The sequence below is a fragment of the Clytia hemisphaerica genome, unplaced genomic scaffold (genome assembly GCF_902728285.1).
Source record: "Clytia hemisphaerica strain Z4C2 unplaced genomic scaffold, Clytia hemisphaerica genome assembly, whole genome shotgun sequence".
Taxonomy (NCBI): Eukaryota; Metazoa; Cnidaria; class Hydrozoa; order Leptothecata; family Clytiidae; genus Clytia; species Clytia hemisphaerica.
In genome coordinates, this window is record NW_027104144.1 from 140,046 (window position 1) to 153,620 (window position 13,575).

The window sequence follows — 13,575 nt, forward strand, 5'->3', positions numbered from 1 at the left end:
ATAGTTGATTTATTATACTCTGTTATATATAAAAAGCTAGAAATATAAGTCGATTGACAATAATTTTTAAACTTTTTAGATAATCCCTTCAGGTTTAAATAAATTCAAAATTTTCAGGCAATATACTCAACTGGCCACTGGCCTGTACAGTCCTCGGTTTAGTTTTTCTCGTGAGAGCCCTTGAAAATGGAAAATTTGAATAAAGAAATTCTGCATACTTTATATTGTGTAGTTGTAAATAGCTGTCTCATTATATATCAATCAATACTTGGTGCGTATCCATTTGTTCTTGATGACCAAGTCAATCCTTTTTGACATTGAGTCGATTCTTGATATGCGTAAGTCATTTTCTAGCGGAAATTCCCTAAAAAAGCCGGGATTCCACCTCTCTCTGTTACTAAAAATAGAAACACATTTCTGCATTGATCAAAAGTTTCATGCTCAATTCTTACCTCAAAAACGTCGTCGTTTACTTTCCTCCTAATGTTATGGAAAGCATTTTCGATGGGATTGAGATCGAGACTCCTTGCTGGTATTCTGAAGGGGCGACATGCGACTGCGTCCATTGCTAACTTTGCTGCTGCAGAGTTTTGGCTGGGATCTTCATCTTGAAGAAATAGTTTTCCTCTTGGGTTGGCAGAAGTTCTAAATATCTCCGGAAAGTGCTCTTTCATATATTCATATAATCTTCACAGAATGTCCATTTAATTGCTCGGTGTAGTGGTGGCATTACATAAAGCCTTTGAGGTAAGCTATGGCACAGAAAAACTTTGCAGTACGTGATCAAACACCCTTCTTTTTCCCTTTGGCTGTATTATGGAGGTCCAACTCTTTGCCCTTCCTCATATAAGTCCGGGTTGGACAAGTTTTTACATAGTCACACATACCCTCCTTCGAGAAGTTCTGAGGGAGTTTCCTACGCTTCTTTGCAAATTTGAGTCTTTTCTTCAGGTCCTCTTTTAATAAAAGTCCCTTCTTCCTACATTGTTTATATTTGTGGCCAGCATCATTTAAAATTCTGCGCACTGTTCTGGGAGCAAGGTGATAAACCTCAGCTCTTCTGCGTATGTGCGTTGTGTTGAATGTACCATACTCTTCCTTCAGCTTCCACATGGCAGTAAATATGCGTCTACGGTCCCTGTCAGATACTTTGGACGATCGTCATGTGCGCTTAGCCTCTTTACCCGTGTTGCTAAATGTCTTTTTCATGTGTTGATTAAGAATTGTGCGTTTTCATTCCGAGTAAGCATCGACCAAATCCTTTAGTGTTTCACCTTTAATCTAGTGGAGGTAGCGAAGATCCATGGATACTTCCAGTGGTATTTTCATATTTGCTTTGTTATTAAATATATACTATTGTTCTAATTTGTTTCTTTTTTCAAAAAAAAGAATATATTCATAATGTTTCATGTATGATATAACATTTTATTGTTGGGTTCTATTTTCATAATTTATAAACACGGTAAAGCCCAGGGAGCATAAACTTAGGATTGTAGCTACCAACAGTCGCAAAACTACAAAAAGAACGACAAAAGAAATTTTTCTGTTATCAAAACTTTGTTTATCACATAATGTACAATCACCTGAATACTTTTATGATAATGACAGTGTGTTTTTAAAGTACATTAACTATATTAAAGAAAGGCCTGGACAAAAAAGAGGTTGTGAAAGATGAATTGGACTTTTTTAGGCTACTTTAATTTTTTTGGTTAAAAAAAGACTTTTCTAATTCTGGAAACTTAATGTTAAAAGCATTTTTTAATTTCACAAAGATTTCTACTGGCAAAAAAAAATTACTCGCGCCAGTGAACCAATTACCACAACGATACGTTTAGAAGGGCTACTTTTTAACTTTTCACGATGAATCTGTTGGTAGCCTCAGATATTTGATTTTTAGACTCTGAAAAAATCGTTAGGTAAAGTTCAATAATAAAAAATTTGCCCTGATCTAAGGGGTGCCCTACAAAGTGACACAAGTCTTGGCCGCTGGTCTAAGGGGGAAAACCTTGAAAGGGGATGGGTTGGCCGAAAAAGGGGAGCTAGTAACACAACTATGACGTGTTAATTCTTTTTATTCAAGGTATGCTTAGGATGGTTTGCCAGGCTCGTAAGTTTCAGTTTATTCACCTCTCAATAATTTTAATTACTTTATGTAAGATCAAGGTACCCCTTATTAAAGAATCAGATTCAATTTGTTATATTCAGAACTGTCAACTTGGACAGCGACGTTTCTAAAATGAGAATCCGTGATGCAATGTCCAATGGTTGCGCGATTTCAAATTTTATATCAAAAGATGTACTGACAGTTTATGAGTTGTTCCTAAAGCAGGATTATGAAGATTCAAAGCGCTTTACTTTGATTGACAAAGTTTCACAAAACAAGTCGTATTTGAAGTGGGGAAGTGTGATAAACTAGACTGTCAAGACTGATTTCCAACAACGTCTATCTTTTGAATTTACAGAAAAATTCATTCTTTCTATTCCTCTTATTTTCAGATTCAAATTATGAACAAAGCCTTTACAGAAGGACACAATTGCCTAAACGGAGTCGATTTACCGAATAAGAAGCTGAAGATTGAACGCTGTCTGAGACACTCGAATATTTCTTATTTATATTAAATAATTTAAAATTTAAAATATTAAAATATGGAACACTTTTTGCATGAACAATAGATTTTCGCCTTGGTGATTTTATTTTTAAACTCTTTTAAAGAGTCAACAGTTTTTCATTCCAAAAATTCTATTCCGAGCTATTAAAAGAATTCAAGCAAACTGTGTTCTTAGGGAGTGGAAGTTTAATTTGAGCGCCTTTCCTAAGTCGAGGACGTTTGTTGGAATCGTTGTCCTCATTTAAATTTAAATTTTCATTTTTCATCTTAAAACATTTTGCCTTTAGAATCTACAACGATATAAGTTTGTTGTGGAAAACGAACAGTCTGCACGATTTGCAATGGTGTTTGCTGTTTCCAGCCTGCTGTCAATCACCCTTCAAGAATCCAAAAGTAAGCTTTTGACTATGACTCGATCAATCGAATAAGGTTGCTATCGAAAGAAGAATGGTGTGGTAAAAGGTAATATACCTGCATATGCCGTTGGGAAGAGAATTGAAATAGAAAAAAAATCAAACATGAAGAAAACTCAAGGTTTCTTCTACTGATCAAAAACATGTTGATTTCCACTTTACTAAACTTCAGACTTAGCTGATAGACTGACAGTGGCTCCCTTTTCGGGTTGTTTTGAATGGTTATAATTTTTCAACAGTGTATCACTTTTTTCTTACACTATTTTTCTTTCGAGACCAATCTATAAAGTGTTTCAAATGTAACAGTTAATGGAATATGGTTTAGAGTGGCTAATTAGCATTGGTCAGCTTTTTTACTGTTGATGTATATGACTAAAACTTGTCGCTGTCGATGCGTACGGTCATGCTCTCGTGCTGACGTTTAAACTAAAAAGGGCGTTTCAAAATTGTTTGCTTGATTTTTTGCTGGCTTGTTGTACATTTGGGTACTTGTTTTGCTGACTTTACTATATTAATTTGATTGTTTTCACTGGTTTTTGGCTTATCATAATGTCACAGAGAGAGGGAAAATCCACACGAAGTTCAACTGAATTAGCTTTGAAGATCTTTTGGACAAAAAAATAGCTAATCTTGCTTGTAAAGAGGACATGAATGAGATTAGGAATATGTTTGAATCTCTTAAGGACAAAATTGAGTATCAAGACCGTAAGATTGCATCTCTTAAACTTGAATACAATGACCATGAGGAGAGAATAGTTAATCTGGAAAGCAAAGTATCAGATATGTCAAACATTATTTTGGAGCTTCAGAATAAAAATGCTGTCCTCAACAGCTCGGTTGACTTTTTGACCAAGCAGGGTGATCATCAGGAACAGTATTCGAAAAGGTCGTGTCTGAGGATTAATGGTTTACTGAAAAGTAATAACGAGTCAAGTAAAGACTGTGTTGAAAAAGTCATTTCTGTTTTTAATGATATGAATTTAAACATTACATCTCATGATATTGATCGTGTCCACAGGTTGGGCAAAGAACGGAAGACAATGATTGTCAAATTCTTTTCATTTGGGAAGAGAACCTCTGCATACAAAGCAAGAAAGTCTGCGAAAATCAATGTTAAAATATATCTAGATCTAACGAAAAAACGTCTCGATCTGTTGGATGAAGCTTCACATTGTATCACCGAGAACACCAATGTTAATTTCGTTTTAACCGACATAAACTGCAATCTGGTTGCAAAGTTGAAATCTGGAGAATTTAAATTTTTTGAAAACATTTCAAAACTTTATTCTGAACTTGGTCTTGAGAGTCTTGCTGATCGTCGATTAAGTAGGAGAATGATCTTCTTCTACAAAATTGTAAACAATTTAGCCCCCTCTTATTTACGTAACTACTTACCAGCAAGACTTGCGGCACCGGGTAATCTAAGAACAAGAAATCCTATTTATCAACTTAACATTCGAACTGAGCGTTTCCGGAATTCTTTTTAACCATACTGCATAACACAGTGGACTATTCTGGCTGGTCGTATAAGAGATATGCCTTCAGTATCTACCTTCAAAAAAGCAATCCTCGAGTTTCTAAGGCCCAAACCTTCTCCTGTTTTTGGAGCTCGTGACAACCAGGGTGTGATCCTTCTCAATCGTCTTCGAGTAGGATTTAGTCACCTCAATGAACATAAATTTAGACACGGTTTTCGTGACACCTTAGATCAAATTCCATCGAAAACTCTCAACACTTTCTTTTGCACTGCTCTATTTACTCTCAGGCAAGACATCGTTTGTTCAACAAACTTCTGAACCAAGAGATAAATATTTATCCACTAAGCCCTCCTAAGCTCTTCAACCTTTTGTTGTTCGGTGATCCAGAATTACCTTTCAACATAAATAACATAATAATTAATCTTGTCATTGAATTTATTCTCGACTCTGAAAGGTTTAGTGGTGCCTTATTTTAGTTTGATGATCTTCTTACACAGCTCTATAATATTTTTTAATATTTGTGTTTATCCTTTTAGTGATGGTTTTCCCGTTAAGTTTTTAATTTTATTCAATAGCTTACTACCCTTGGCGATATCACTTAGTGCCTTGCGGGGGGATGAGCTATTTATTTTTTCTGTGTTTGTTTTTGTAAGTAGTATATGTTAGTAAGTGTAATGTAGCTTCTGAAATCATATATAAAAAAAAAAAAATGTATATAACTTTGTGCTGAATCAGCTGATAATAGGTGAACTTTCTATGGCAAAAACGTTACTCTTAAGGCCTGTTTCCATCGATCGCGCGAGCGTGCACGGTAGGGCAAAATTTCCTAAAATAGCACATTGACGTCACGAATTAAACTTTCTTGTACACAAAATGTGTACGCTCTTGTACGCTTTTGTGCACTTTTCTACGCTGAAATTTTTCAACTTTTTTGAGCGTACAGGAGCGCACATCCCAATTGAAAATTTTTCAACCAATCAAGAAAGAGATAAACTGCTGAGTAAACAAAAAAATGTAAACATACAGATTGTGTTCGAGTCAACCTCTTTCTTGATGGAAATCAAACATTGATCGCGCGGAGTGTGCGGCCAAATCTATTTTAAGAATTTTGGCCTAGCGTGCACGCTCGCGCGATTGATGGAAACAGGCCTTTACAGGAGAATGATTGTACAAAACGTGGAATAAATACCAAATACTCTTTTAAACATAACATGTCCTTAAGGACACTGGTCTTAGTAAACGAAATATATTGAACTGTCAACCTGTAGAGCGTTTTGAATAAGCTATTCTATAGCCATTCTGAACGTTCTGACTGAACTAGGATTAAAATATTATAATTGTAATCATTTTAGATGAATCATAGATTTTAATGTGTCTCCGTGACAAAATGAGTTGTGGCAAATCGCTGACCCAACAACTAGTCCATTTCGAACAAGGATCGAAGTCACTCTCCCACGACCTCCTTTTCTCTGGTGGTAATAGTGTGACGAGCGGAACATCAATGTAAGACAAATGCAATTTTCTGACTTTTTCACATTTTTTTCTGATTAATCTTGTGGTCTGTGATGGTTGACATGGTTAGTATATAAATGGTGCAAAAACAAAATCAAATAAATTAAGATGAAGATTGACTAACGAAAAAATCAGCTTTTTGTAGAAAAGTGCTATAATTAACATTTTCCATAGAGTGATTGTTTGTGTTTGGTCCTAGAATATCATCAATGTGATTTTTTTTTTTGAAAAACTATTCACTCAGTCAAGAAAAACATATGGATAGATCAATATAATACGCTGTATTTTTTATAAGAATCACAATGCCCGAATGTTTATTTATTTATTCAAATAGCTAAAGGATGCGTGAACAATTATACTAGCATAAAGAATAAGAATAAAAGAGTAAGTCTGCCATGAACAAATCTGCGTAAGAGCGAAAGTGCTTGAACTTGAACTTCAATTTCAGTTTAAAAATTGAATTGGATATCATTTTTGTAATTATCGATACGAAATTAGTAATCTAAATCTAGAACACTTTAATCGGAGAAAATTTAGCAAGATAAATTTTAGCGCTAAGTAGCGAATCAAAAAAAATTAATTCAGCATGGATTTATTTAAGCGAATTGCGAATTCCTTATTATATTTCATCTTGTACATCCCTGAAAAATACCTTCCTACCGGCAAGAGCAGCCACCGGCTAGGAAGTATGAAATATCTGTTCTTGAAGTCCCTTTCTCTAAAAACAACAATCTGTTCTGTAGCCTGGGCTCTCCTGGATTATATCATCTGTTCTGGGAAAAAATGGCACTCCTGAAAAATGTATAGCTGTTCTCTAGATATATTATGCTCCTGGAAAAATATAACAGAATGTTAAAGTTAAGACCTTTTTAAAGAAAATTATGAATCTCCTTGAAAAAGATCTGGCATCTGGTTGTGTTTTTCACAATTTAGCCCTGGATTCTTTACTGTTGAATATACAGGGTGACAAATAAAACATGTACATGTTTCTTTTGATGATGCAAATAAAATATTAGCTCAAGTTATGTACTAATAATCCTATGTACTAATGAAAATAAGTAAAGTAATATTTCCCTAATTAGTTCAGTAGTCAATGACTGAGAAAACGGGAAGGAAACACATGAAGAATAGTTCAGAGAACCAGTGGAGGCGGGGGTTTGTAGGGGTTCGAAATACCGTTTTCCCGTCAAAATTTTTGCTGAATCCCGGAAATTGAAAAAAATAATAACACCATCACACCGGTTTGTACAGGTTTAAATGCCGGCATAATGACAAAAAATAAGGCCAAATACAGTCACCGTCGGATTTTAAAATACCGTTTTCCCGTCTTTTTTTCGTCAAATCCCGTAATACCGTACCAAAAAAGGGCCAATCCCGTCACACCGTAAAAGTACAACCCCCCCAGTGGACTCAGAGTAACCTAAGGTTTAGTATTCACAAGTGCAAACAAATGCAGAGGTAGCTAAGGGAGATGGTACTGTTCTGTTTCTGAACGAGACAAGGTATTAGAAGACGAAGATTTGAAGAGAATAGGAAGAAGGAAGGAGTGAGAAATGGAAAGAGAGAAAACTGAGGAAGAGAAAATGGGTTATTTATTGGAGGGGGGGGTGATAGGCCAGAATCAAGATTCAGCAAGTTTAGTTAATAGATAACGTTGGAGATGTGACACTTAGAAATTGATTTAAAGTCGGTGATTTTTAGTTTAGTGTGGAGTTCATTCAAGGGATCCATATCTTACCGTTGTTGTTGTAGGGGGTTCAAGACGCAAAGAAGATTGACGTGTTGCTTCCTGGTTAGGTGTCAATCTAAGAAAATCAAGACAAAAAAATAGTTAGGTATTGTTTTGTTGACAAAGTCAAACGCAAGGAGGCAATTTTTTACCTTAAGAAGTTTAATGATGGGTAGGATTGCAGATTTGATAAACTGAGGACGAGCAGATTGTCTTGGTTTCTTAAAATTAATGGTTCTTAAAGCTTTGTTTTGGAGAACTTTTTCAAGAGAAGGTTGTGTTATATAACCAAGGGTTTGAAGACAATAGCTGACATGAGACTCAAACAGTGCATTAAATAGATATAAGGGTTTTAAAATCAACAAAGTGTCTCAATTTAGACAGGAATCCAACTGTGCGTGAGAGTTTCTTAGTTAGGTCTTGAACCTGATAGTCCCATGAAAGGTGTTCATCAAGAATTATACCTAGATAGCCTTTGTTGTGGGAAGCAGCTTCTGTCCACTAAGTCTAAAAGTAAGTTATTTTGTGAAAGAATTTCTACTTTAACCGGATTAATTTTCGCGAGATTAAATTTCGCGCGCTAAAAAAATCGCGAAATTTTCTGGATTTAATTTCGCGAGTCAGAGTTTTGAAATATTTCGCGTGGATTTAATTTCGCGAATAAGCCAGAAAACAGCTGAAAATAGCCATTTTTTGCCATAAATGGAGACTTGGAACTAGTTTCTCCGCCAAAAATACAATTTTAAAAGTTTTGTGGTGGATTTAATTTCGCGAATCAGGAATCTCACGCGTGTTCGCGAGTTTTAATTTCGCGAAAATGGCAAAAATTCGCGAAATCGCGAAATTTAATCTCGCGAAAATTAATCCGATTAAAGTATACGATCGAAATTGTGGCTCGGTTTCAAGGCCCTCTAAATACAGCAGAAACGGAAAGGTTGAAAAGTTGGCCTAGAACCCGGTTCGGCGTCCCGTACCCGAGCGGCCACCTCGAAGAGAAGAAGGAAAAGAAAGAAGGAAGCGTAGAGATATCGAAGTACCAAAACGGTGGGAGAAAGAAAAGGTCAACAAAAGACAATTGGTTAGCCCTCATGGCAATATTAGACAATGCTAAACGGAGTAATGAGACGTGCCAAATACTATTTGCTGATGCAGAAAAGTGCTTTGACAAGCTCTGGCTGGAAGGTTGCTTGATAGATCTCAAAAGGACCGGCATGAGAGAAAGGGAAGTGGCAATGATCTTGAAACTCAATGAAAAGGCAAAGATTGAGATTTTGACACCCTATGGCACAACAAACGAAATAGAAACCACCCGAATCGTAAAACAAGGGACAGTGTATGGACCTCAGCTATGCTGCGTAAGCACAGACCAGGTGAACAACATGAGTGAAAGAAGTGCTGTACTTGTCAGTCCAGAAGTTGAAATTGGCAGTATGATATATGTGGACGCCATCATGGAAGGAGGAAACAAAGACACGGTTGAGGCAGCAGGGAGAAACTTGAGAGAAATGGAGAAAAAGAAAGGCTACACTTTCAATGTTGGAGAAGCCAAAACACGATACATAACAATCAAGAGAGGACGAAAAACAGAGGAACCAAATATCACTGCATGAAATGTGTTTCTGGCGGAAATCTGAATTCCGAAAATTTAATTTTTTCGGAGACCGAATATAGAAAATATAAGATATCGTTTTCCGATTTTGGTTATTTTAAATTTACGCAAAATGACCCGTCCGTTTTTATGAAACACGAAACTTTGAAATTTTCGCAAAAAGGAAAATGTGCGAAAATGTCATAAAAACGTGTTTCCGATTTCGGAAAATATGTACTATCGAGAATATGCGAAAAGAAATACTTTTCTGAAAACGAAAATATGCGAAAATTTAAAAAAAAGGTATACGGTGAAATGATATATGAAGTATCTCTAATCCGAAAAAGTCTTGGAAACAGAAGACGGCTCATCAGAGGGTTGCTAGAGGTTTGAGAGGTACGAGTTATGATGATGCCCGGGACAAAAATCGATTTTAAAACTGACTCTGAGGATATTTTGGAGCTATTCAGTAGCGTGATTCTAATACTAGAGAGGCAAAATTGAAAAAATCTCTAATTTTGCTCCCCCTTAAATAGAAAATGTTTTAGTAAAATTAGGCTAATAACTGCCTTTTTATGGGGTGAAAAAAGGGAAAGGGGCACAAAATTTACTTTTCCGAGGCACCTTTTGATGCCCCTTCCACTTCGGCGCCCCCTAAAAAACCTAATGGGGACAGTTTCCCTCACCATCCATAATCTACTTTTGAAAGAAAATATTGTGCTTGATAAAATATAAAATCTGACCAGGCACTGGTTTGAAATACATAATAAGTGCTTCCATCGATTAAGACATGAAGAATTCTCGGTTTTATTTCCGAATTAAAACGCATCGTTCTGTCTTGGTAAGGAACCTTACCGTAAAATATAGTCTCAATAAGCATAAAAAAGGACGGGGAATTTCAACTTTATGGATAAACTTTGTCTCTTCCAAACGTTTAGGCTACGTCTACTGATGATGATAAGAACTTGCCCTCCCATTTTTTTAACAAAAGAAACCAATAGCAACCCCAATCAGATCACTGCTACCCGCGTGACCCTTTTGTTCTCCGTTTTTCGAGCCCCTTGCCCACAAAACGGCTTTTTGAGGCTTGCCCTGGCATCGACTTGCCCTCCCATCTTTTTTTTTCATTTTTTATTTTTTTATTTTTTTATTTTTTTTTTCATTTTTTTTTTTCAACTTTTTCAAATTTTTTTTTTATGTATTCTTCGAAATGGTGTTGCCCCTGGAAATTATTATTTTTTTCATAAAAAGAGTTCAAAGTAGAAGACTTTCAACCCTTGCCCACGAAACTTAAGAATTTTTTTCTCTTTCACGCACATAAGATTAAAGTCTTTAAACACAGCTTTAGCCCTGTAATAAGTAGGTTAATCTTTACATTATCATGTTAACTAAGGAAACTTAAGACTTTACGTTTACGTTTTTTATGTGAATTTAACATTATTTAATATTGAGACACTGTTTCAAATTGGGGAGAAAAAAAGAACTTTTTCTAGTTTTTTTTTCATCAACTTTCTTTGATTTCAGACTGAAAAAACAATATTTACAAAAAAATATATCTCATACTGCTAAATAAAGTATATACACTGACACAACATAAATAATAATATAATAAGACAACATATAGCTTTCATATTAACAACTTATTACATTACTTTCCGCCATTTATTAGCATGTTCTTCCTGTATCCTCAAACGCAGTTGTTGGGAGAGTTTTTTATCCGGGTGATACTCAAAATAATTTTTGATCAACTTTGCTAAAGTGTATGTATAAGGGTCTTTATCATCTAGATTCACTTTGAGCGATTTGAAGTAATCTCGGACGCTTAAAATGAAATGTTCTTCACCCGGTGTACTTATCATGTAGTTATCTAAATAATTAGGATCTTCAACCATACCAGAATATTGGATATTGTTCATTATTGGATCAGCGTAACGGTGAATCAGATTGCTGGGAAACAGTTCTTGGATAAGAATTTTGGAAATGCTTGTTTCAGTTTTTAAAGCTCTTTCATTGTCAATATCTGTTGATGTCACATGTTTTTTAATGTTCTTTTCTTTTTTCCCTACTTTAGTGTAAGGTTTTTTAGATGGCTGTTTGGGAATTCCCTTTCTCCTTTTTACCATTTCAAAATTATCCAAAAGATTATATTCAGCTACAAGACTGAAGTCTTGGAAGCAACTATTCAATTTTAATTCAATGTAGTTTTTCTTGTAATTTTCCGTTATTTTAACCCACTGTTTCAATGTTAAATCATATTCATCATGTACTTCAATAAGATCACCAGATTTAACAAATTTCTGTAATTCTATGTGGTTTTCTACAAAGTTAACCACATTAGAATCGTTTGTGAATAGAGTACCATCACTGTCTTCCTTATGTATAAATTTAAGTGATTCATAAGACAATAACTCAATGGAGTTTCTTTGTATATAAGATTTTAATACTGTGGACCAATTAGAGTTGTAGGTTATGCTTTTCGAATGTTTTGGTATCACGTTTTCAAAGAGATGAAGTGTAAACCGAATCACATGGTAACCACACTCATCAGTTCCAAAATTCTGTTGCAAACCACTGTAGTCAATCACTTTTGGTAAAGTGTTAATTTCTTCGCTCTCTCCATTGTTCCAAATTAAGTTCGAAAGTTCGAAAACTGCACGCCTTCTATCAATCACATTGCAAAAATTTTTTCCGACAGTCTCAGACTTTCCATTCAAATTTCCGTATCCAAATGCCTTCAATGTATTAACAATTCCATATGAATTAAATAAGACATTCTTAACATCAGCTTCAAATGCTATTAAAAACCAATGCTCACCATTTTCCATGTCCGATGTGGAAGTATTTACAATAAAGAAGTAAAGTTTACCATGTTGTTTAAAATCCCTACACCAATTCTTAACTTTTTCCTTTTTTTCAAAGAGCAAATTTTTCCCGGTATCAAAGTGCGAAACACCCAGAAATGGTTTGTATCCCAACAACACATGTTTACGATTTTCCTGTATTGAATTAATAATACGTGATAATTCAAATAGATCCATTTGTTTTTAATATAGAACTAATACGCACTTTTTATATATAGACTAGATATTTATGTCACTCTAATAAAGTTTAACAGTCTTCATCTTGATAAAATTTGGTCAGTATCTTTGTTCTGATTTATACGTTTTGACCTGTGTTTGCCAATGAAAGGGCATTCCCTTTTGATACTAGACCATTTACTACCTTCATCTTCATCTTCTTGCCACTCTCTACTTTTCATTTTTTCTTGTTTTTGGATGTACTTTTTCACATGTTTAGAAATTAACGTAACCAAAGTGGACAACATGGTACCACCAATTTGTAATAGCACATCACCCAAGTCACCGCCATCCACCTCGTCTTTTTCTTCGAAACTAACTTCATTGTTTTTTCCGAATTTTAACACATACCAGGCTCCGTATTTGTTTTCCATTATTATTCGATCACCTTCTTCTACGTATTTTTGAAAGGATTGATTTGAAGAACCGTTACCATTATCATCTTCATCGTAAAGTTTTGCAAACAGTTTGAAGGTATTACGCTTTGCTTTATTCCCGTTACTTTTTACGACCTCGTCAGCATCTTGAAAAACATCAGCTAATTCCTTAAACAATTCCATATGTGAAAGAATAGCAGCTGAAGAACATTTCAATTTTTGAAGCAACACAAATAAAACTTGGATTGTAACTATTGGCATGCTGTTATTTTTAAGTAATTTCAACTTTTCTTCAACACCAATTGGATTATCAGAGAATTTATGGTTTTCTCTTACGTTTTGTAAACCAGCTTCACCTTCTAAATCTTCAACATTATAATAAATAATATGGAAGGTTTCATTCTCACATTCTTCGTTTAACGAGTTGACATATTCAACTTTTTGATTGTTAGAAAATTCTTTTTCATATTCTTCTTTAGTCATCTCGATAAACTTGAGTCCAGGGTAATTTGTATCATCAGTTTCAGTTGCTTTTTCATCGAAACAACTTTTGATGATTTTTTGCTCTTCCGGAAGCATCTTCAACACTTTTTTGAACACATTGTTTTTTGGATCAACATCCTCAGTTAGAACGGTTTTTTTCACTTCAAGAGTTCCCTCCATACTATTATAGCTTGCAACAATTCCATCCTTAACATAATTATCTTTGAATGACGGAATCTTGACAGCGACACAAAATTTGTCAGACATCTTTAACCAAAAGAACTAATACTGCTTTCACTTCAAAAAATT